Source organism: Triturus cristatus, chromosome 2_1 (assembly GCF_964204655.1).
Source record: "Triturus cristatus chromosome 2_1, aTriCri1.1, whole genome shotgun sequence".
Lineage (NCBI taxonomy): Eukaryota > Metazoa > Chordata > Amphibia > Caudata > Salamandridae > Triturus > Triturus cristatus.
In genome coordinates this window covers 763,664,790-763,690,291 of record NC_140581.1, presented here as the reverse complement: position 1 = coordinate 763,690,291, position 25,502 = coordinate 763,664,790, and the positions used below count along the sequence as shown (strand labels likewise).

Here is a 25,502-nt window from a genome sequence, read left to right as displayed (position 1 = left end):
ATATTTGTGTTTGAATTTATTGTGTTCCTTTTCCCCTGAATCTCTACCCACATCCATTGTACAGGGGTTCCCCCTTTTTGCATTGGTTCTACTTGGGTGTCTGCTCTGGTGTCTGAGTCTAGACAATAGTGCCTTGTAAATGTATAGACGGACCTCCAAGTTGCCGCCTTACAGATCTCAGAGATAGGCACTGTAGGAGAGTAGGGTCTGCTTTCTATGTTCACCCCCACTTTTTGCTTTTGCTTTACTGGTTTTCGACTTAGATGTGGCTGTGGGCCTGCTAATCAGACCCACAGCCCTGCTGTTCTCTCTCTAAATTGATACTATGTACTTTAGGTGCATAACCCATTTGGATAGGATCACCTTATTGGTCCCTGTACAGTGTACCTTAGGTACCCAGGGCATAGGTGTACCCTAGGCCTACCAGGGGCTGCAGCATGTATTATGCCACCCCTGGCCTGGCCTTCCATTATGACACAACTGGCTGATCACTCAGCTGGGGCAAGGTCGTGTAATCACTCCTTGCTTAGGTGTAGTATTCCTATACCTAACTTACATATAGACACATGTGTACCTATCAGCCACTCCTATGGCAGGCCTTAACAATCCTGGAGGCAGAGTGCTTGGTAACATGTGAGATGGTGCTCCAGCATGAGCTGAGCCTGTCTGCAGCTTTCGGAACCATGTCCTTATAGCTGTTCTATGATATAGCCTACCATATACTCTTAAAGTGCCTTATAATCTTAAACGGTTATGGTAACTATTGTTTGGCTTTATCAAAACATGTCGTGTAAGGTGTCTAACACTTTGGAATAATACCCCCATCCCATTTCTGGGGATGAGGATATTATCCCTCCCTTCTAGAGGGAGAAGACATGTTGTAACCTACTTACCCGTTAAAGTTAACCAGAGCCCCAGCATCACAAAATGGATGCTGCTGCCACAGACACGAGTCTGACCTCCTGCTGCTGGGAGTGATCCCGGCAAGGGAGGCTTGGACAATAGGTTTCCTGCCTTGGGAGGTGCGAGCACCACCCCAGACAGGCCTTAGTGTATTGGGGCAGGGAGGGATGAAAAGAATGAGACATGCCTGGGGCACACAAGGTGTCCCGTGCATAGTCCAGTTCAAACCGGTGCTGGGGCACTCCAGCCCCAGTCCTGGCGTGAAACTGGACAAAGGGAAGGGGGTGTAACCACCCCCCTCCCAGGTCCCACCCATAAGGCGTGACCTAGCAGGTAACCCAGCCCCCCAGATTAGTATAAGAGTGGTAGCTGGGCCCCAGGAGATTAGATTATCCTGAACCTGCAACTTGAACAGAAACTCTGGACCTTCGAAATTCGACGAAAGAAGAAGACTGAAGAATCTCCCTTGTGGCCAAGGAGTGGCTACCCTGTGCAAACAGGCACCATCAAGAGACTACCCTTTGCTTTGCTGAAGTTCTACGAGGGACCGACTGCAGAGCCCGACCAGAGCCTTGACTTCCAGACTTCTCCGACCCTGATCCACATCCACAGCCGAGCTGAGATCTGTGGAGGCGACGAGAGACGTGGGACCGGCTACCTGGGAAAAGTGGCGAGTATCTTCCAGCGCAGCTTCTGAGGCACCCTCGAAGTTGTGCACCGGGGATTGAGAAGCCCCAACCCCAAGCACCATCTGCACCAAAGATCAGCCCCCCACACTCCACGAGTCCTGCGTGGGGCCCTTCTGCATTTTCCTGCTTGGCGCGTCTGTCCGGTTGCTTGCCCGTTGGCTAGCGGCCTTTGTGACGACACACCTGGAACTCTTCACTGCTGGTTTGGCTCCTCCAGACTGGCTCCCGCTTCTTTGCAAAAGAGAAGCACCCCAGACCTTCCTGGTCTGCACCAGAAGCAAGTCCTCCGTTCTTCGTGGGTTCCGCTTGCCAAGGCTTGGTGAGTCCTAGTTCGACTTCGACGCCGCCGACAGCAAGAGCCTTCGTGGGACAGCTCGCCTCCTGGTCCTGGTCGTCCTCGACGTCTCCTGGTACCCGTGGCTGCAGCGACAAGCTTCACCCTTCACCTGCAATCTTCACGACATCGCCTGGTTCCTTCCTGGTTCCACGTGGTCACTGGCTAGTGACCTTGACTCTGTCCCTTCTGCTTGCAGGTATCCTCTCTTCTTGATCCCAGCCTTGGGATCCACCGGACACTCCTCACTGACTGCCTGTCAGCAACTTTCCTTCAGGCATCCATAGAAGTCCACGATGAAACCCGACGCAAGTTCACACCTATGCACCCGCAGCCCGTGGGCTAGGTAACTTGGGTACTTCGGTGCTCACAAGGGTAGTGACTATCCTAGGGTCTAGTTTCCGAGTCTCGACTCTCTAGCTGCTTCAGAAGTGTCCTTAAACTGTTAATTTCTAACTGCTAGTAATTCTATCGACTTTTACGCATTACGCGTGAGTGTTTCCACTCTGCACCTGAATCCCGTGGGCCTCCCACTTCCTAACTGTTGCTAGTGTAGTGTAGCCCCAGCAATTCCCTAGGCCTAGGCCTATCCTATTTCCGTGACAGTGGTCCTTATACCACTTCTTTAGTATATGGTTTGCGTGGCCCCTAGGGCCTAACTGTATTACTTACCTGTGTGACTTAATGTATGCATAAATAAGACTGTGTTGTACTTACCTCTAATCTCATAAAGAGTGCTGAGGGTTTGACTAGAATAAATACACTTTATTTTATATATATATATCTGTTGTGGTGTCCTTTCATTTGGTATTCAAGGGATTATATATGGTATCACAGCTGGCTTCACATGCCATTCAGAGTTTAGCCTAAGACTGCTCTTGTCCATGCTACCACTAGGATAGCTGGTCTATAAGGTTGACTTTACAACCAATCATCATAAGGGTTGTTTGGACTGATATAGGGTGTACACTAGAACTAGTGAAATCATACATCAGGCCAACTTCTCACAGGCACGTTATGAAGAAAAGCAGTCGTAGCCTCTTTTCCTCTCATGGAATGCGCCTTGGGAGTAGGCCCAAGGGGCCTTTGCGCTAATTGATAAGCTAACTTGATGCATGAAACTATCCATCTGGAGATGGACCGCTTTGAAGCTGGAAAACTTGCTCTGATCCCATAGTTAACAAATAGTTGATCAGATTTTCTCATGGACTTGGACCTATCCAGGTAGAATTTTAAAACGCTTTTTAGGTCAAGCGAGTGTAAAGCCCTCTCAGCTGGAGTGGAGGGATTAGGGAAAAAGCATCGGTAGAGAGATGGTCAGATTCACATGGAAATCTGACACCACCTTTGGAAGGAAGGAAGGATGAATCCTCAATACCACCCTATTTGGACGGAAAACAGTATAAGGTTCCTTAGAGCACAGGGCCTGTATCTCGCTGACTCTGCGAGCTGAGGTGATCGCTACCAAGAAAGCCGCCTTCCAAGAGAGGGCGGTGAAGGAGGCCGGACCGGAGGGTAGACCTTTTTCAGACCCTGTAAGAAGTCTTTCACAGCCTGTAACTGAAAGAAAGAAGGGTGAGAAGGCGAGCGCCTATATGCAGTGATGGCTGCTAAGTGCACCTTTAAATGGAAGGAAACTTCAAGTCTGCTTTAGCCAGGTAAAGCAGGTATGGTAAAATGACCTCCTCCTGTCCTTTGGTTGGGTTGCAATTGTTTTGAACGCACCACATATAAAAACGTTTCCACTTGCACGCATATGAGTGCATAGTGGACGGCATCCTTGCTTCTTTTAAGATGGACATGCAGTCTTGTGGTAGTCCTAAATGGCCATACTTGAGGACCTCAGGAGCCATGCTGCCAAGTTCAGTGAGGTAAGGTTGGGGTGATGAATCCTCCAGTTCATCTTGGACAGCAGGTCCGGCCTGCATGGCAGCCTCCTGTGCGGGCATTCTGACAGGTGCAGAAGGTCTGGGTACCACCATTGTCTCGGCCAGTCCAGGGCAATCAGGATCATTCTCGTGTGCGAATGAGACAGCTTGGTCACGACCTTCAGGATGAGAGGAAGGGGTGGAAAAGCGTACACAAATGCCCCTGACAAGTCAACCAAAAGGGCATTCCCCTTCTGCCCTGGCCGGTAGAACCTTGAGGCGAAGTCTCGGCATTTTGTATTTTCGTCGTCCGCGAAGAGGTCGATGCTGGGACGACCCCAAGCCTGGAAAATGTCTTTGACGGCCTCGTCGTTGAGTACCCAGTCTTGTCTGTCTTCGAAGAAATAAATGAGAGCATCTGCTCTCACGTTCCGGTCTCCCGGCAGGTGTACCGCTGTGATTGATACGTTCCGTGACAGGAGCCAATGCCAGAGAGCTTGAGCTTCCAGAGACAATGTGCGTGAGCGAGTTACCCCCTGTTTGTTCAGGTAGTACATGGTGGTGGTATTGTCCGTCTGTACTAAGATTGAACTTGCCTGAATCGAAGGGAGGAAAGCCTTGAGGGCCAGGTGAACAGCTCTCAGCTCCAGCATGTTTATGTGATATGAACGCTATTTTGATGACCAGTGACCTTGCTTCTGGAGAGGCCCCATTTGGGCTCCCCAGCCCTGGAGGGAGGCATCCGTGATCAGTGTTTGAGAGGGAGGTGCTTGATGAAAAGGTATCCCTACTTGTATATTCTCCTTCTTCATCCACCATGGGATGGATGCTCTTGCTGCGTTTGAGAGACTTATGTTGTTGTCCCAGCGAGCTGTTTGCTGATCCCACTTGTCCTCCAGATCCTGCTGTAGAGGACGCATTCGCAGCCTGGCATTGGGGACCAGGAAGATGCAGGATGCCATCGACCCTAACAGGGAGGCGATCCAACGAACTGAGAGCATTCTGTTGTCCAGAACAAATTTGCATTTCTGAATGATGGAAAACTGTCTCTCCTCCGAAGGAAACACTTTTCCTACCTCGGAGTCTACCAGAGCTCCTAGATAATGGATTCTCTGTGTGGGCTGTTGTGTCGATTTGTCAAAGTTCACATGAAGGCCCAGCCGGTGACAAAGCAGCATTGCAGGAAATTACTCCTTACACTGCGGGGAGAGGGACCCTTCAACAGCCAGTCGTCCAGGTACGGGTACACGAAGATGCCTCTGCGGCGTAGTGCAGCTGCCACGGCTGCCATGCACTTCGTGAACACTCGAGGAGCTGACTTCAACCCGAAGGGTAGTACTTTGAACTGGTAGTGGGAAGATCCCACCAGGAATCTCAGATATTGTCTGTGATGTTGACTTACCGGAACGTGAAAGTAGGCATCTTGTAGATCCAGCGAATACATCCAATCTCCCTGCCTGAGATGTGGATATATTTGATGGAGAGCCAACATGCGAAACTTCTCCTTCCTGATTGACTTGTTGAGCGTTCGCAGATCCAGAATGGGTCTGTATTCTGCTTTTCGACCCTTCTTCTTTACTAAGAAGTATCTTAAGTAGACCCCTCTCCCTCTTTGAAATATTGGCACCTTCTCGATGGCTGATTTTCGCAGAAGGGTGGCAACTTCATTCTGCAATATCTTCATCTGATGGCACGAGGATGGAACTGGAGGGATTGAGGGAGGATGGCATCGAAAATGTAGAGAGTACCCATTCTGCAGCGTAGCTAACACCCACTGGTCCTTTGTGATAGCTCGCCACTCTTCGAGATGATTTGCAATACTTCCCCCCCACTGGAGGGGTGAACGGCGACGGGGAAAGAGGGCACTCTTTGCTTGGTCTGCATCTTAGCGGAGGTGTTAGACTGATGCTGGTTTCCTCTTCCTCTGGAGGAATGCCTGCCTTGGTATTGAGACCTTTGTTGTCCCTGCTGATCATTGTTTTCTGCCAATGAGGGGTTTGAACCCTCTGTTGGGAGGATCGTCGATTGTAAGGCCTGAATCGTCTGCTGAACTTTTACTTCTTCTCTAGACCCACGGCCTTTAGTGTGTCTAGCTCCATCCTCATCTGGGGCATTTCTTCATCCGTGTGTGCACCGAATAAAGATGAGCTGGAGAAGGGAAGATTGAGGATCCGAGACTGTGCTTCTGGTTTGAGCGCTGTGAGGCATATCCCATGCGCATAGGCATTAGCTGAAAGAGTAGCTTTATCAGCTGCGGCGCTGATAACTTGGTATGCCACCAAGCTGCCTTCATGCAAAATCTCTTCAAAATTCTTGCGATCTTCTTTTGGTAACTTTTCCATGAATCTTTGCAGGGAGTCCCACAGAGACATGTCATACTGACCCAAGAGAGCCGATGCACTCGATACCTTGATCAAGCGTCTACCTGATGCCAAAGGAGTACCGTGCTTCGACGTCAGCCGCCTCTGCTCCGAAGACCGGTGCCTCGACGTCGACCGGCGGTGTTCTGCTGTCGACAGAGACTTGTGCCTCGGCGTCGAAGATCTTTGCACTAACCTCGACGGAGACTTCTTCCTCGATGTCGGCGACGGAGTCCTGCGCCTCGACGTCGAAGATCTTTGGACTGACCTAGACGGAGACCTCTGCCTCGACGTCGATCGCCGTTGATGTGGCGACGACGGAGTGATTTGCCTCGACGTCGATCACCTAGCCAGCGTCAACGGAGATTTGCTCCTCGACGTTGATCGTCGCCTTGTTGACAACAACGGAGGGCCCTTTACCTCCGTTGACGCTGAGAGCGATGTTCTCGATTTCTTAGAAGAGTGATGCGCCTTCACCACCGCTGTCCTTGATGATGACTGCTTCGCCGTTGGCAGCTTTGACATCGATCCCGACGCCAAAGGAGAACAGGTCGGGACCTTGCCTCTCGACGTCAACCAAGTTCTCTTTTTCTGCTGCCTCACTGGAGACCTACCTCTTTCAGAGAGGCCATAAAGTCAAATTCTCTCCCTGACCTTGATGGTCCTTCTCAACAACTTCTTGCAATGATGACAGGTGGCAGAAGAGTGAGAATCAGGGAGGCAGAGAATACACACAGGGCGTGTGTCTGATCTAGCCTTCTTCTTGCCACAGGCATGGCAAGTATCAAATAAGGAAGGTATTTCTGACAGAAATAAACCTTTTCTGGAATTCAAAAAAGGCTTCATTCTCACTCTAAGGCTAAAAGACATCGAGTGAAAGCAAAAAATCCTCAAAAAATAAGATTATTTTTGACAGAAAGTCAAAAAAGGAAGAGCGGTAAATCCAGGGTCCTGACTGAAGGAGCCGGAAAGAACAACTGACCTAACTGTCACCCCTGAGGCATGATGGGAAGCTAGGGGTCACGGTGCCAGTTTTGTGCGAAAATGCTTTCATTTTCTATCCTATTGGTTTACAATGCAGCCTGTAGGCTAACAATGTCTGCTTTTTTTACAGTTTTTTTCATAAGGTTTGCTCATTAAAAACAGAGTTCAAGTGCTAATTGCCTTATACATATGTGTTTGCCAAAGCAGTTTATTTGTTATTACATTGTTTAGACTCCCAGATGGAAGCTGCATTGATATGAGAAAAAATGATATATGTATATATATATAAATATATAGAGCTGTGTATATATGTATGCTTTTCATATATAATTTTTATTGTTTCCGGGGTCCCCGCACATGGGCGGGAATATTCAGCGCTTATGACTATTGATGAGGATTGAGGATCCCCTGGAAGAGAATCACAGTACACCAACCACTGCCAAACTGAGTCCTCCCACTCAAAAATTCAAAGGGACCCCCTGAAGAGAATAGAGACAGATGTCTCGCTGATCCCCTAGCACTAAAACCATTTCATCAGAGCTTACAGAGAATGAGACTCAGTGAGAGTCACTCACAGCAGCGATTCTAAAACTAGGTGGTCCAAATCAAAAATCGAGAGGGTCGCAGAGTGTCAACCCCCATTCTTCACAATTATATCTTATACAAGCATGTGCTTCAAGAATGTTTGTCTGCCAAAGCAGAAAATGTATAGTAATACATGGCCACCAGTAACATGTTATTGCTGTGTGTTTTACACAGCAATTACTGTGGAAGAGATCCTGTCAGCCATCTGGGCTACACGGTTAAAAATTCTTACCCTTTGTCAAGAAAACCATGATTCTGATGCACAGGTTACTTATCTTTGGTAACAATACATCTGTAAGAAACATTAGTAGTGATAGATTCCTCACCTTAGAATTACCTCCAGGTGTCAGACTGGATCCGGAATGTTTTCGTCAGCAGTACCCCTGTGCGTCGGTAGGCATCGTCGTGCGGCTCCGCGTGCGTCGTTGGCATCGGGATGACGTCGCTGGGGCTACTTAGAAGCGCTCACGCGCACTGACCTCAGTTCTGTACACGACTTTCCATGCCAGGAATGCAGAGCCATGCAAGATACTGACCACTGGTGCCATGAAAACTAGGGCCCTGAAAGGGATGACCTTAACCCTAGGATCAGTTTGCAGAACGGGGAGGATGGGTGAGGCGGTAAGGAATCTATCACTACTAATGTTTCTTACAGATATATTGTTACCGAAGGTAAGTAACTTGTGCATCTGAAAGAAACACGTAGATTCCTTACCTTAGAATAGATATGCCAGCAATACCAACCCCGGTGGTGGGTCCACGAACCAAGATCACTCCAGAAAGTCCTGGAGAACAGAACGGCCGAAGAAGCCGTCTCTCCGGACTTGGCTGTCCAGGCAGTAATGCTTGGTAAACGTTTGCAGCGAGGCCCACGTAGCTGCCTGACAGATGTCATGCAAGGGAACTCCCCGTCCTAAAGCAGTAGTGGTTGCCGTCGCCCTGGTAGAATGGGCGCGTAGCCCCACCGGAGGCTCCTTTTTAGCCAAAGAATAACAAGCCTTAATGCACAGACCGACCCACCGAGAGATGGTCCGCTTCTGCATGGCCCGACCTTTCTTGGTGCTCACGTAGCGAACAAAGAGTTGGTCATCCACCCGGATCTGTTGTGTGTGGCTGAGGTAGAATGAAAGCACACGTTTTGTGTCCAGACGGTGGAGCCTCTCTTCTTCTTTTGAAGGCTGCGGAGGCGGAAAGAAGGTGTGCATAGTGATGGTCTGCCCGATGTGAAAGGCAGTGACAACCTTTGGCAGAAAAGAAGGACGAGTCCTTAGAATAACTTTGTCCGGATGGACAGAGAGAAAAGGAGGTTTAGAAGAAAGAGCCTGGAGCTCACTCACTCTTCGGGCAGAGGTGATGGCAACCAGGAAAGCAGTCTTTAAAGTGAGAAGACAAAGAGGACGGTTGTGAAGTGGCTCAAAGGGAGCACACATCAGATAGGTCAGAACCAGGTTCAAGTCCCACTGCGGCATTATGAAATGAACAGGAGGGAAAAGATGAGTAAAAAGGCTGAAATGTCCAAGAGATAGTCCTTGACAGTGCCCTGAGCAGAGCCCTGCTGGGCCAAAGAAAGGAGAAATAGAAGGACCTCTGAAAGAGGGGCAGAAAGGGGATCCACAACCTTTGCTGTGCACCACGCCTGCAGGTGTATACCGTTTTAGTGGAGGGACGCTTGGCTACCAAGATAACATCACAAACTTCGGGAGGCAGGTCAAAAGACGTCAACTGCTGCCACTCAATCTACACGCAAAGAAGTGGAGTTTGGACAGGATTTGGGTGGAGAACCCTCCCCTGCGGCTGCGACAGAAGATCCTCCCGAAGAGGCAGTCGGAGCGGGGGATCGATCGCCATGCAGAGTAGCTCGGGATACCATACTCTTCGAGCCCAGTCCGGAGCCACAAGAACGACTTGGGCCTGGTTGCGCTTGATCTTCTTCAGCACTCTGGGTAGAAGTGGTATAGGCAGAAAGGAGTACAGTAGACCGCAACTCCACTCGTGACGAAAAGCGTCGCCTAGCGAGTGCCGCCTTGGAAATTCCAGCGCACACAACTGATGATATTGCGCGTTCTCTTCGGTGGCGAATAGATCTAACCAAGGCTCTCCCCACTGCTGAAAGAGACCTTGCGCCACGTTCGAGTTCAGACGCCATTTGTGATCCATCATGCACGGGCCGCTGAGTTCGTCCGCCCTGGCGTTCAGAGAACCTGCCAGGTGTTGAGCCACCAGAGACACGCCCTGATGTTCCAGCAATGTCCAGAGGCGCAGAGCTTCCTGACAGAGGGTCCACGACCCCACCCCGCCTTGTTTGTTGCAGTACCACATGGCGGTGGTGTTGTCTGTGAACACCTGCACTATTCTCCCCACGACAGAGGGAAGGAATGCTTCCAGTGCAAGTCGGATCGCCCGAAGCTCCAGAAGGTTGATATGGAGCCGGGACTTCGCCGGCAACCAGAGGTCTCTGATCTCCGCTCTCCCATTTGGCCGCCCCATCCCAGAAGGGACGCGTCTGTCACAACTGTATGTTCCGGTTTGGGAAGGGAGAGGGATCTGCCATTGACCCAATGGAGATTCGTGAGCCACCACTGCAATTGTCGTGCAGTGCCTTCCGAGATCTGGACGTGGTCGGACAAGTTTCCATGATGCTGTGCCCACTGGAACTTCAGGTCCCACTGCAGAGCCCGCATATGCCATCTGGCATGATCCACTAGCAGGATGTAGGAGGCCATCAGGCCCAGTAGCCAGAGGCTCATCCTGACCGAAACCCGGGATAGAGGCTGAAAGATCGGAATCATGTCCTGAATATCCCGGACTCGCTGCTTGGGAGGATAAACACGAAACCGCGCCAAGTCCAGAACCGTTCCGATGAAGAGGAGCTTCCGAGAGGAGATCAGGTGCGACTTCGGCACGTTGATGGAAAACCCCAGCAAATGCTGGAGGTCGGCCATGGTCTAGCTGGAGCTACTTAGACACGCCCACACGCGCTGACGTCAGTTATTTCTTTTTCCACACCAATAAGCGCAGATCCGGGAAAAGCTAGTACCCCCAGTCCTTTTTTGACCGAATTTTTTTGAGGCCTTTTGTCTAATTTTTTCTCGAGTCCATCGACTCCTGGTGTCGTAGAGATGCCTGGGTTTAAGAACTTTGGGGACTGTCACTGCATGATGTCGGTGATGGACCCACACCGCGTGTGTCTCTACTGCCTGGGGCGCGACCACGAATCCCCTACTGTTTTATGTAACACATCCTGTACAATGACTTACAAATGCATATGATTTATTGTAAATGTAATAGGTAAGTGTGATGTAAAGCGTTATGACATCCTGCATTAGGATGAGTAGTGCTATGCAGGAAAATATAGTGGTACTTAAATTATTTCATCACCTCCTCAGGGGTAGTAAGCTCTCTATAAATTACATGTATTTTGTGTAAATACTAGGAAAGACCAACACATCTGACATTCTTACAGTGCACGCATATCTAGTAAACAGAGCCTGAACAGAGTGAAAAGCTGTCCCTTTAAAATATGTGTGAAGTGCGGCCAAGGTGTGATCCTTTGTTTTCCCTCTACTGTGGTTACTTCTAGGTGTGAGGCTCCTGACTGCCCTGAGCGGGAGGCCGGATGACCCCTCAAATTGGGCCTTTGTTATAGGCCCAGCAGGAGTCTGAAATGCCCTTCCCCGCCAGCACGTTGTTGGTTATCGAAAGCAAGTCAGACAACGCGCAGGCGCTGCTGAATGTGTCCTGGTGTTTGAAAATTACACCGGGACAAATTAGGCACATTAATCTGTGGGGCCCAACTTCTTGGCAGGGTGTAGGGTGTCCACCCTGTGAAAATAGTGGGTGGACGCTGTCCACTGGCATGTACCCAGACTTGGTCCCTGGTTGTTGTGGTGGTTGATAATGCTGTTGTTAAGATAGATCTAAATGGATACTTGACATTACTAAGGGCTATTGTTAAGTGGTCACGGGGGATGATATGGTTCCTTGCACCCCATAACAACTGTACTTGCATGCTGTACCAGTGACACATGACAATACTTTTACCGTGCAACCTCACTGAAAATGTTAATAAAAACAATTTAAAAAAATGAGCCTAGAATTGGGGCAATCCTGTGCAAATTCCAGGTCCAGCAGGTTATTCTCATTCCAGGGACTTTAACTTGCAATCTCTGATCTCATGGAGAAATACTGCCTGGAAATCACCACGGAGATTACGAGTTTGCCATTGGGAACTCATATTAAGTCCGTAGTTTCATCTGCCGTAAAGAGTGTAAACATTTGTGGAGCTGGTACAGGGACAACTACATTTGGGGACCTAAGGGAATATGCAGCAGTGTAACTCTTAATTATGGGATTAGGAATGACAAATTTCGAAGCGATGGTACACTCTGTGGCACCTCAAAGGTATTTTAGAGTTTTCTTTAAAGAACGGGAGGAAATATCCTGAAATAACAAACACGCAGAAAATAATGTCCAGTTAACAATGTCTGTCACGCAAAGTATGTGCAGTTGCTCTATCTCTATGCTGTGGGATTATAAAATAACAACAGTAGTTACGTGTTTTTATCTATTTATTCCGCAGCCAATAAAATATAGAACATACCTATTTTTCTTTAAACTGAAACGTACATTTTAGGTTTATGCTAATGTGGTTGAAAAAGTCAAGACTATACAAAGAAAATAAGAGCCCAAATGAGTCAGACAGTACTAACGATCAGGATAGAAGTGGATTTGACATAATTTTCACAAGCATTGGTACATTTCCAAAGCCAATTGGTCTTACTTTGACAAAGGTATAGTCGCCACTATTGGCCTTGACAGTGCCAGGTGTTTTAAAAATTCAGTGGCATAGGCAAAGGGAAAAGTGACAACCGGCCATCTTGAAAGCTTATTTCGTATTCTTTGAAGATGACTGCTACCTTACGAGAAATCACATAAGACATGACATATCGTGGTGGCCATCCTGAAAGTACTGCATTGATAATTTCATGATGGCCATCACGTTACATTCCATCGCTTGCTAGTTGGTAGACATAAAAGCAAGGTCTAGGTACATTCGTTTTTCTGTGTCTCAGAACAGATCTAAATGTTTGTAACTCCAAGCACTGAAAATCTCGTGGAGCACTGTGTCCTTTATGACCCACTTGTATTTCTCCTGAAAAATCCTACTGAAAGATCTGCTCCTGCATTTTGAACAGCTGGGAGTGAATCGCCAAAATTTGCAGGTCTCTGGCTGTGAGCCACTTCCTAATCACTTGTGCTTCATGAGACAGCAATCTGGATCTCATTCCTCAACCACTTATCCCCACCCCCCACCCACACCTTTTCAGTTAATGCATTGTTATTAGCCCGTTCAACAAGCATTAAAGCACAATTTACTACTTGTGTAACGATATATCTGTAAGAGACATTAGTTAGTGATAGATTCCTTACCTTAGAATATTCCCCAGGCATCAGTCTGGATCCGGAAAGTTTTCTGCTTAGCAGTACCCCTGCGCGCCAGTAGGTGGCGCCGTGCGGCTCCGCACCTGTCACTGGCGTCGTGTGTGCCGAGATGACGTCACGGAGGCTACTTAGGCGCCACCCGTGCGCGCTGACATCAGTTCTGTACACAACTTTCTGCACCAAAACGCAGAGCCATGTAAGAAACTGACCTTTGGTGCATAAAACTAGGGCCCTAAAAGGGGATGACCTTAACCCTAGTAATCAGTTCGCAGAACGGGGAGGATGGGTGGGGGGGTAAGGAATCTATCACTAACTAATGTCTCTTACAGATATAGCGTTACACAAGTAGTAACTTGTGCATCTGAAAGAGACATGTTAGTGATAGATTCCTTACCTTAGAATAGATACCCCAGCAATACCAATCCCGGTGGTGGGTCTGCGAACAAATTACACCAGAAAGTCACAGAGCACAGAATGGCCAAAGAAGCCGTCTCTCCGGACCTGACTGTCAAGGCAGTAGTGCTTGGTAAACGTGTGCAGCGAGGCCCACGTAGCTGCCTGACAAATGTCCTGCAAGGCGACGCCGCATCCCAAGGCAGTAGTGGCTGCAGTTGCCCTGGTCAAATGGGCACGCAGTCCCACAGGAGGCTCCTTCTTGGCCAAGGAGTAACATGCTTTGATGCACAGAACGATCCACCGGGAGATGGTCCGTTTGTGCACTGCACGACCTCTTTTGGAGCCCATGTAGCCAATAAAGAGTTGATCATCCACCCGGAACTGCTGTGTACGCTGCAGATAGACTATAAGAACACATCTGGGGTCCAGACGGTGGAGCTGCTCCTCTTCCCTTGAAGGATCCGGAGGCGGAAAAAAGGTGGGCAAAGTGATGGTCTGCCCGATGTGGAAAGGCGTGACAACCTTTAGCAAGAAAGAAGGACGGGTCCTTAAAACCACCTTGTCCGGATGAACAGAAAGGAAAGGAGGTTTGGAAGAAAGAGCCTGAACCTCATTCACTCTCCTGGCAGAGGTGATAGCTACCAGGAAAGCCGTCTTGAGAGTAAGAAGACGTAAGGGACAGTAGGAAGGGGCTCAAAGGGAGCGCACATCAGAAAAGTCAAGACAAGATTCAAGTCCCACTGAGGCATTATGAAGGGCACAGGTGGGAACGTATGCGTAATGCCCTTAAGAAAACGGTTAACAACCGGGGACTTAAAAAGAGAAGGCTGATCTGGAAGCCGTAGAAAGGCAGAGATGGCCGAAAGATAACCTTTAACAGTGCCCAGAGCAGAGCCCTGCTGGGCCAAAGAGAGAAGGAACAAAAGAACCTCAGAAAGAGGGGCAGAAAGGGGATCCACAGTCTTAGCTGTGCACCATGCCACAAATCTGTCCCACCTACAGGCGTACACCATTTTAGTGGAGGGACGCCTGGCTGCCAGGATGACATCACAGACTTTGGGAGGAAGATCGAAAGGTGTCAACTGTCGCCGCTCAATCTCCAAGCATGGAGGTGGAGGCTGGACAGGTTTGGGTGGAGGACCGTCCCCTGCTGCTGCGACAGAAGATCCTCCCGAAGAGGCAGACGGATCGGGGATCGATGCTCATACTGAGTAGCTCGGGATACCATACTCTTCGGGCCCAATCCAGAGCCACAAGAATGACTTGGGCCCGGTCGCGCCTGATCTTCTTCAGTACTCTGGGCAGAAGTGGTATAGGCGTACAACAGACCACAGCTCCACTCGAGACGAAAAGCGTCTCCGAGCGAGTGCCGCCTTGGAAATTCCAACGCGCAGAACTGATGACATTGTGCATTCTCTTCGGTGGCAAATAGATCTAACCAAGGCTCTCTCCATTGCAGAAAGAGACCTTGCGCCACGTCCAAGTTCAGACGCCACTCGTGATCCACCACGCACCGGCGGCTGAGTTAGTCCGCCCTGGCGTTCAAAGAACCTGCCAGGTGTTGAACCACCAAGGTGATGCCTTGATGTCCCAGCCATGTCCAGAGGCGCAGAGCCTCCCGACATAGGGTCCACGCCTCACACCCCGCGCTGTTTGTTGCAATACCACATGGCGGTGGTGTTGTCCGTGAACACCTGCACTACACTTCCCCGGACAGAGGGAAGGAATGCCTTCAGTGCAAGCCGGATCGCCCGCAGCTCCAGAAGGTTGATATGGAGCCGGGACTCCGTCAGAGACCAGAGGCCTCTGATCTCCGCCTCTCCCATGTGGCCTCCCCAACCCAGGAGAGATGCATCCGTCACTACTGTCTGCTCCGGTTGGGGAAGGGAGACGGATCTGCCACTGACCCAATCGCGATCCGTGAGTCACCACTGCAACTGTTGTGCAGCACCCTCCATGATCTGGACGAGATCGGACAGGTTGCCCTGATGCTGTGCCCACTGAAACTTCAGGTCCCACTGCAGAGCCCGCATGCGGCACCAGCAGGATGCAGGAGGCCATCAGGCCCAGAAGCCGAAGGGTCATCCTGACTGAAACCCGGGATAGAGGCTGAAAGAGCGGAACCATAGCCTGAATATCCCGGACTCGCTGTTCGGGACGATGAACTCGAAACAGCGTCACATCCAGAACCGCTCTGATGAAAGGGAGCTTCTGAGAAGGACTCAGGTGCGACTTCGGCACATTGATGGAGAACCCCAGCAGATACAGGAGGTCGGCCGTAGTCTGGAGGTGGGAGACGACTGCCTGGGGCGAGCCCACCTTCAACAGCCAGTCGTCGAGGTAGGGGAAGACTGACACCCCTGACCTGCGCAGATGAGCTGCGACCACCGCCATCATTTTCGTGAACACCCGAGGGGCGCTGGTAAGGCCGAAGGGGAGCACGGTAAACTGAAAATGCTCCTGGCCTACCGTGAACCGCAGGTAACACTGGTGGGCCGGCAGGACGGGAATGTGAAAATAAGTGTCCTGCAATTCCAACGCTACCATCCAGTCTCCAGGGTCCAGGGCAGACAGGACCTGAGCCAGAGTCAGCATCTTGAACTTCTTCCAGAGGAAGCGATTGACGGTTCCGGAGGTCCAAGATAGGGCACAGGCCCCCCTTGTCCTTCCTCGGGACCAGAAAGTAGTGGGAACAGCAACCACTTCCTACTTCCTGATCGGGAACGTACTCGATAGCTCCCTTGGCCAGGAGGACCGTTACTTCCTGACGGAGAAGAGCCAAATGATCCCCCGACATGCTGTGGTACCGAGGTGGTATGGCTGGAGGGGAGGACAGAAAGGGGAGCGAGTAACCTTGGCAGATTATCTGCAGCACCCACTTGTCCGAAGTGATACCGCGCCAGTGGTGGAGGTGGTGACGGACCCTGCCCCCTACCGGTGTGGGGTGCCCCCTGAAGCTCGGATTAGGAACGCTTGGAGGTGGAAGCAGCGGGTGCGGAGGTGGACTGCCCCGCCCGCTGGTTAATCACACACACCCCTGCAGAAGCCACGTCCGCGGCCACGGTGAGGCAGGTTCTCCACTGGCTTTGCGGAGGAGCGCGTCTGGGTGCCTTTACCCTGGCCACGAAAGGAACGAAACCCAGGCGGGGCAGGGCTCTTAGTGGAAAGGCACAAAACTTAGCCGTAGCCCGCGAGTCCTTAAAGCGCTCCAGGGCACTGTCCGCCTTGTCGCCAAAGAGGCGAGAGCCATCAAAGGGCATGTCCATGAGCAAGCTCTGGACATCAATCGAGAACCTGGTAGACTTTAACCAGGCATGGTGCCGCAACGCCACAGTCATGGAAATCGCCCTGCTCAAGGAATCAGCCGTGTCCAGACCACACCTGATGGCAAACTTCGCCGCATCCTTGCCCTCCGCAATCGCTTGGGAAAGGACGGCCTGGACCTCCTCAGAACACTGAGGCAGGACCTCTGCCACCGTATCCCACATGGCATGGGAGTAACGGCCCAACTAGCAGGCGGTATTAACCGACCACAACCCCAAGCTGGCCGAGGAGAACAGCCTCTTGCCATATTGGTCGAGCTTCTTAGAGTCCTTATCCGGCGAAGCCGTGGGAAAGGCACTCTGCGACGTCGAGGCCTGAATGACCAGCCTCTCAGTCGTGGGGTGAGTGGTTAAGAAGGCCGAGTCACCAGGCGCTGGGCGATGACGCCTAGCGACATTCTTATCCACCGGTGCCCCTGAGGCCAGCCGCAACCAAGTGCCCAAGAGGACTTCGGTAAGGGCCTTATTGAAAGGGAGCAGCGGTTCCGACGACGTATAGACGCCGTCTGGAGCACCTCCGTAAGGAGGTTGGTCTTAAGGGCCACCGTAGGGAGGTCGAGATGGAGAGCCTCCGCAGCTCGACGCAGCACCATAGTGTAGAAAGCGCCCTCCTCCATAGTAGGCGGAGGGGAGGCAAACCCCGGGTCAGAAGACACATCAAGTTCACCCGCATCTTGAATGTCATCCACCCAATCTTGCTCGGAGTCACACTGCAGCGCAAGGGGGTCCTCGGAACCGTCCCAGTCCTCAACCAGCTCCGGGGTAGAAGGAGCCGGCCCTGGCGGCAGGACCGGAGCCGGAGAGGGGGCCAGCGGTGCCGGGAGCGGCGCCGGCCGGGGCCAACCCGGAACCACATCCCAATGAGGATCCTAGGCCGGAGCGAAATGGTCCGAGAACCTGGGCAGGGGCGGGATAAACGGCACCCAGTGCGGTGCCTGTGGCAGAGCCAGGGGAGACGCTGGGGCCGGAGCCAGCGGCATTGCACCTTGTGGGGCCAGGGCCGGAGCCGCGGGTGCTGGATCCAGTGGCTCCGGGGCCAGCGCCAGAGGCGGTGCCGCCGGGTCAACAGGATCTGGACACGGGACCGAGGGGTCTGTAGGTGCGCCGGCGGGAGTTCGAGACCTAAACAGGCGGTCCAAGGCAGCAAGAAACTCTTGCCTCTGTTCGGGAGTTGCCGACGGACCCGGGTATAGCGGGTAGGCCGTGGGACTCCCAGGCTTCAGAGGAGCCGCAGGGGCGGAGCCCCTGTCCCCCTCGTCTGCCTTCGGGGAGCGACGGGGGGACATCGGAGAGCGAACACGCTTCTTGGACTTCTTCTTATGGCGTCGCTTACCGGAATCTGAAGGTGAAGACTTAGAGTCCTAGGAGCGACGGCTCCGGTCCCGCGAACGGCCCCTAGACCCGGAGCCTCCGGGGCCATGACACGGCAGTCCCGACAATCCCGGGAGTCATGGTCGGTCTCCAGGCAGTAGAGGCAGACATCATGGGGGTCCGCCACCGGCATTTTACGGCGGCACGACCCACAAGACTAAAAGTCAGGCATCCCTATGTGCACCAGGAGACAAGAGGAGACAAAGTCTAAAAAGAAAGAACTGACGTCAGCGCGCTCGGGTGGCGCCTAAGTAGCCTCTGTGAAGTCATCTCGTCGCGCACGCCGCCAGTGACGGGAGCGGAGCCGCACGGCGCCACCTACTGGTGCGCAGGGGTACTTCTAAGCAGAAAACTTTTCTGGATCCAGACTGAGGCCTGGGGAATATTCTAAGGTGAGGAATCTATCACTAACGTGTCTCTTTCAGATTCAGTTCTTATCACTGAAAGAAAAAATTTGAGCACCAGACGAACTGTTCTTAAATCCAGCAAAATGAAATGCTACAAACTCCCTTTGTGGATCAAGTGCTTTATAGGCAGAGATTTTCCATACGGGTACTCTAAACTATTAGTGAGGCACCCATTACCATCGCCTGAGTTGGAATGCATTGATGAAATAGATAAGGGTGGGCGACAAATTCCGTTCTGCTTGTGAAACTTGTGAAAATTCGGCATTTTCGCGTTCTGCGCGGAACGCGATAATGTCAAAACTTACGCGATCCGCGGCGGAACGGAATTTGGGGGGGGCATGAGGGTAGAGGAATTTCACAGGATTCATTCTGGCACGATGCTCCTGTCACAAAAATTAAACCTCAACAGGTGGCACTTACAGATATAAATAAAGCAGGTGCCCGAGTTGAAGCTCAAATTCAGTAACGCATTAATCAGCACAAACATTCGTGAGCACGGTCGAGGCTAGGCAGATGTGCTTTCTCACCATATCTACCGTCAACAATTTGCTGTAATCCTTGATGGAGCTCTGTGCACCCATGAGTTTCTCGAGCGCAATCCCCGTGTAGTTCCTGACACCAGGAGGTTCTGTCTCCTCACCTGCTGTTCTGATCGGTCTCTGGCCCTTTATAAACAAGAGGCATGTGAACTGCATGGAAGCCCCGCCCGTTTGGCCCCGCCCCACACACCAGCGATGTGCAACGTCTTCCCGCCCTTTCCCCCACTATGATGGACAGCTCACTCGAGGGACCCCAGCACCCGTCGGCGCGGTGGCAACGTTACAGATACACATGGTCGCTGTAGACAACACTTCGGGCCCTTTACGCAGCTGTAGTGTAGGAAAAGCACTATACATTTACCCAACGAGGTAGCACTTACTGATTAGCCAGTAGAAAGTACTCCAGTTGAGTAGAGGTATTGCACAAAACGGTGGCATCTTATTGGGTAAATATGCAGGGTAGGATTCATTCTGGCACGATGCTCCTGTCACAAAAATTAAACCTCAACAGGAAGTTCTTACAGATATAAATAAAGCAGGTGCCCAAGTTGAAGCTCAAATTCAGTAACGCATTAATCAGCACAAAACAATCGTGAGCACGGTCGAGGCTAGGCAGGTGTGCTGTCTCCCCATATCTACCGTCAACAATGTGCTGTAATCCTTGATGGAGCTCTGTGCATCCATGAGTTTCTCGAGCGCAATCGCCGTGTAGTTCCTGACACCAGGAGGTTCTGTCTCCTCATTTGCTGCTCTGATCGGTCTCTGGCCCTTTATAAACAAGAGGCATGTGAACTGCATGGAAGCCCCGCCCGTTTGGCTCCGCCCCACACACCAGCAGTGTGCAACATCTTCCCGCCCTTTCCCCCGCTATGAAGGACAGCTAACTTGAGGAACCTGGCGCCCGTCGGCGCGGTGGCAACGTTACAGACACACATGGTCTCTGTAGACAACTCTTCTGGCCCTTTATGCAGCTGTAGTGTTGGAAAAACACTATACATTTACCCAACAAGGTAGCACTTACTGATTATTAGCCAGTAGAAAGTACTCTAGTTGAGTAGAGGTATTGCACAAAACGGTGGCATCTTCTTGGGTAAATATGCAGGGCAGTATTCATTCTGGCACGATGCTTCTGTCACAAAAATTAAACATCAACAGGAAGCACTTACAGATATAAATAAAGCAGGTGCCTGAGTTGAAGCTCAAATTCAGTAACGCATTAATCAGCCCAAAATCGCCGCAAGCATGTGAAATTTCGCGTGCTCGCAGAGATTTTTTGCCGTTTCACGAAATTTTGCGAAAGGCAACTTCGCAAATTCCACCCACCCCTAGAAATAGAACACTTGAGAAGATTTTCTTGCACCACCATGGAAGGGATTGAATTGCTGCCAGAGTTCTGGCAACATAGTTTGTCTGGACGTGGATGATTTGTTTTAAAACCATCATCCATATACCTTCTGAAAACCTTAGCTATCTTCGTGAGGAAGTTTTTTTGTGACATCGTGCCAGCCAAGCAAAGCAGTTGCAATGGCAACTTTTATAGTAGAAATAGATGTGCCACACATTTTTCTTCGAGAAACTTACTTACTTTTTCAGAAGGGACTCTAAATGTTGGAGCTTTAGAATGGTATTTCTGAGCTGCAGAACAAATAGCAGAATTCACAGAACTGTCCGTAAAAAAGAAGGAATGCTAATTGCAAGCCTTGTATTTATATATTAAATTTACTTACAACACCAAAGGTTAAAGTAATTATAGTTAGGTGTGTTTAAGACATATAAGTCTTTGTGTAAAAAAAAAAGCTTAGAAATTCTCTGAGAAAAACAAAGAATAAAGTAACGTTATAGTTCGGTGTGGTTGAAAAATACACGTTTATGTAGGAAAAAACACACCCAAATTAATTGGAAAAAACAAAGGCTTAAGTAACATCATAATTAGGTGTGAAAAAAAGATGTATGTTTCATTGAAAAAACAAAGGTTAAAGTAACGGTATAGCGGGACGTGGCGTGGGCAATGGCAGCGTAATTCTGCATCTCACTGAGAAGGATTTATTTGAACATTTTTATGTACACCTTGTCACCGACAACAACTGTGGTGCTTGCATGCTGTGGAGAATGCAGTAGTGTAAAGAACTCCCTGCATTCTGTGGCGCCCAGGCCGCGGGATACGAGGCACAAAATGGCCGCTGCTGCCAACCCGGCCAGTAACGCTGTGTGTAGCCCACCTCAGTGCCCTTCATCACAATGCAAATATTGCCTTCGGATAAGTCTTCTTTTATCTGGAATAAATGCTCTGCTTGAAGGATTACCACTCTGGCATGCCTGACTATAAAATGACGCCCGTGATGCTCCCATTTTAGCACACACTGTAGAGTATTCAATATTGGGCTGAAATCGTTTTAGCAACCATCGTGCTACAAATTCAGCGTGTCAGCTCTGCGTACTGTTAAAAAAACTCAGAAGCTATTGGAATCTATATACTTGTGCTAATCTGCTTTGGCCTATTGATTTTGCGTGACCCTACGACTGCGCTGCAAAGCACATCGAGTGCAAGGTTATAACTCGCTTCAAGCCCTCATTAGCTCTCTATGGCTTGTCCCATGACTGGAACAAGAGTTTTCCAGGGCTTTTGATATTAGCTGATTTGAGTTGTGCTGTCTTGTTCTCCTTGGACTACACTTTCTTGAGCTGTTTCTACATTATGTTCCACGTTACGTATGGCAAAGCAGAGAATTTTTGAAACTCACCACAGATGTCCTGTTGCGGGCATACTGATGCGCTGTCACAATGCTGTAGGCCTCTGAGTTATGTTTTGCTTGGCCTCCACAGGTCGCTCTACTATTTGTGGTCTGCACTACCTATAGCTAGCAGCCCCAGAATAACCGTTCTGGGGTATAGTAATGCATACTAGTGCATACTAGTGGAAAATAAACATTCACCCCAAACTATCTGCGTCAGTGCCCGTATTCTCCCTGAACCATCTGGGAATGGCCACACAACAAGATCTGAGTACTGTTGGGTGCTATTTCTCGGGTGCGTTTTCTGACCTTTTTGAACCACCCTCTGCACCTGCCGCCGACTTCCAGCTACCCAGTGCCAGCTAATGACTACAATCTACAGTATTTTGTTTTTGCATCTGGAAGCAACCAAACCCCTTGCTCAAATCTACAAGCACCTCAGACACCTCCCAAACACAGCTAAGCGGTTGCAGCATGGTCGACAGAGACTTCAACGTGTCTATAAAGCGATCCAAAGCTGGCCATACAGCACCAGATTTGACAATAAAAGGGAAAACGGACATCGACGCAACCATGGCCAAATCTACTAAAACAAACACAGATGTCATGCAATTGGAACTAAGTACTATAAGGGTGAAACTTTATCAATATAACAGACAAACGTTCAGATGCCAAACAACAAATCAGTGTCGTGGAAGATGCCTCCACCAAAGCACAAAGGGGAACTCAAATTACTACGGTTGTCCACAAAAACGTTCCATAAAGAGCTGTAAGACAGGGACCGCAGTAGCAACCTGGTATCTTTGGCATCCCGGAGGGCTCGGAGGACTCTGAACCCTCCTGAATGGCTTCATAAATTACTGGAAAAAACTTCACCAAGGATTTTGAGCTTGATCCACAAACCAGCAAACAAATCCTCAGCTCGCCAGATCGTCTGCAAACTGCTCCATTTCCAGCACATGAAACTGATCCTCAACGAACAAGTTACTTACTTTCGGTAACGATATATCTGTTAGAAACATTAGTTAGTTTGATTCCTTACCTTAGAATATTCCCAGGCGTCAGGCTGGATCCGTAAAGATTTTTCGTCAGCAATACCCTTGCGCGTCGCTAGGCGTCGTCTGCTGCTCTGCGTCCTTTGTCGGCGTCGTGATCGCCGGGATGACGTCGTCGGAGTACTTAGACGCCGCCATCGCGCGCTGACGTCAGTTCTTGTACATAGCTTTCCGCGCCAGGAACGCAGAGCCATGCAAGAAACCAACACTGGTGCCAAGAATCTAGGGCCCTGAAATGGATGACCTTAACCCTAGATGTCAGTTCCCAGAGCGGGGAGGATGGATGAGTCGGTAAGGAATCTAACTAACTAATGTTTCTTACAGATATATCGTTACTGAAGGTAAGTAACTTGTTCATCTGAAAGAAACACGTTAGTTAGATTCCTTACCTTAGAATAGATACCCCAGCAATACCAACCCCGGTGGTGGGTCTGCGAACCAAGATCACACCAGGAAGTCCTGGAGAACGGAACGGCCAAAGAAGCCGTCTCTCCGGACTTGGCTGTCCAGGCAATAATGCTTGGCAAATGTGTGCAGCGAGGCCCACGTTGCTGCCTGACAAATGTTCTGCAGAGGGACTTCCCGTCCCAGGGCAGTAGTAGCCGCTGTGGCCCGAATGGAATGGGCCCTCAGCCCCACAGGAGGTTCCTTCTTAGCCAAGGAATAACAGGCCTTAATGCACAAAACGACCCATGAGAGATGGTTCGCTTGTGCACTGCCCGCCCCTTCTTAGCGCCCACGTAGCCAACAAAGAGTTGGTCGTCCACCCGGAACTACTTTGTGCGGTCCAGATAGAAGGACAGCGCTCGTTTTGGGTCCAGACGGTGGAGCCTCTCTTCCTCTTTCGAGAGATGCGGAGGCGGATAGAAGGTGGGCAACGTAACAGACTTGTCAGTGTGAAAGGCAGTTACCCCCTTAGGGAGAAAGGAAGGACGAGTCCTGAGAACAACCTTGTCCGGATGGACAGTAAGGAAAGGAGGCTTAGAAGAAAGAGCCTGGAGCTCACTCACCTGTCTGGCAGGATAGGTCAACACCAGGTTCAAATCCCACGGAGGCATTACGAAAGGGACAGGAGGAAACATATGAGTAACGCCTTTAAAGAATCTAGCAACAGCAGGGGACTTGAAAAGAGAAGGCTGATCAGGAAGCCGTCAGAAAGCAGAAACAGCTGAAAGATATTCCTTGAGGGTGCCCAGAGCAGAGCCCTGCTGGGCCAGGGAAAGAAGAAAGAGGAGAACTTCAGAAAGAGGGGCGGAAAGCGGATCCACAGACTTTGCTGTGCACCATGCCACACATTTGTTCCACCTGAAGGCGTATACCGTTTTAGTGGAGGGACACCTGGCTGCCAAAATGACATAAACCAAAGGAAATGATGGACGGAGTGTTGAACATTGCAAGCACTCACCCCCAGTCAACTGATCTGGGTTTAATCCATCACCGTTCTTTAGCCCACTCTGCCACCCCAGTTCAGACATGGCCATATGCAAATCAGTCTGACCCTGTGCCTCATGGGAACAGTCCAGCCCGAAATGCCAAGCCATGTCTTCCCTGGACCGGAAACAAGCTTCCTAGGACCGGTTTCTGGCATTTCAGCCGTCTTCAGCCAGGCTTGCTTGAATCCAGTGCAAGTGCTCCCTATGTAAATTGTATATGTTGATTGAAATCCATGATTGGCTAATTTGGTTTACTATCAGACCCCAGTAAAATGCACCAGGAGTGCCAGGGCGTGTAAATATAAATACCGCTGGTGGGCTCGCAGCACTGGTTGTGCCACCCACAGAAGCGGCCTCGTAAGATGTGTCTAGGGTCTGCCACTGCAGAACCCGTGTGCAGTCTGGTACTGTCGCGCGACTGCCCCCCACTTGCCGGTCCTTAAACCTTCCCTTAACTTCATATCAGTCACCCCTATGGTAGGCCCAAGGGCAGGGTGCGTTGTAAGTATAAGGTAGGACAAGCCTTGATTTAATGGCCTGTCCTCATAGTGAATTACCGCCATATTCGTCTTTCACTATGTAAGGCTACCCTGTTCTCATAGGCCAGAATGGGCTGTTGAGATCATTACATCCTATGATCCTAACAGGCCCAGGGAACATGGTAGGAGATCGAGTTTAGTATGCCTGAACTCAGAATAATAATGTACACCTTCTCGTGAGGTTTATTTTAATATTCCGCGTTTGCAAATGCCGCTTTTAGAAAGCTGGCCTTTGCTTGCCTAAACCATTTCAGCCGCCTCTGCGCGATGTGTATCTGCTGTGTGGCTGCGTGAGTGACAGGACTGGAAGCACCCAGATGGGCGGGGCCAGGTAGGCCAGTAAAGAATAGGACGATCGCCAGGTAGATGGGTGGGAGGAGTGCCCCTGAGCTTTTAATAGGGCTGTGCTCTGCCCCCACGATGCCGGCTCCGCCCCCTGTGGAGCGTCTGAGGACTCTGCCCTGCACCTTGAATGAAAGAGCCTGCATCGCGTAAACAAAGTGCTCCAGAATTGGAATGAGCTAGGCAAGGGACCCTCTGGC

General features: G+C 50.3%; 1 protein-coding gene across 2 annotated transcripts in view; it reads right to left on the bottom strand.

Annotated features, from left to right (window-relative positions):
* The window catches only part of CCDC192 (coiled-coil domain containing 192), a 1,307,223-nt gene that overhangs the window by 361,826 nt on the left and 919,895 nt on the right, over positions 1 to 25,502 (bottom strand). The window lies entirely within an intron of this gene.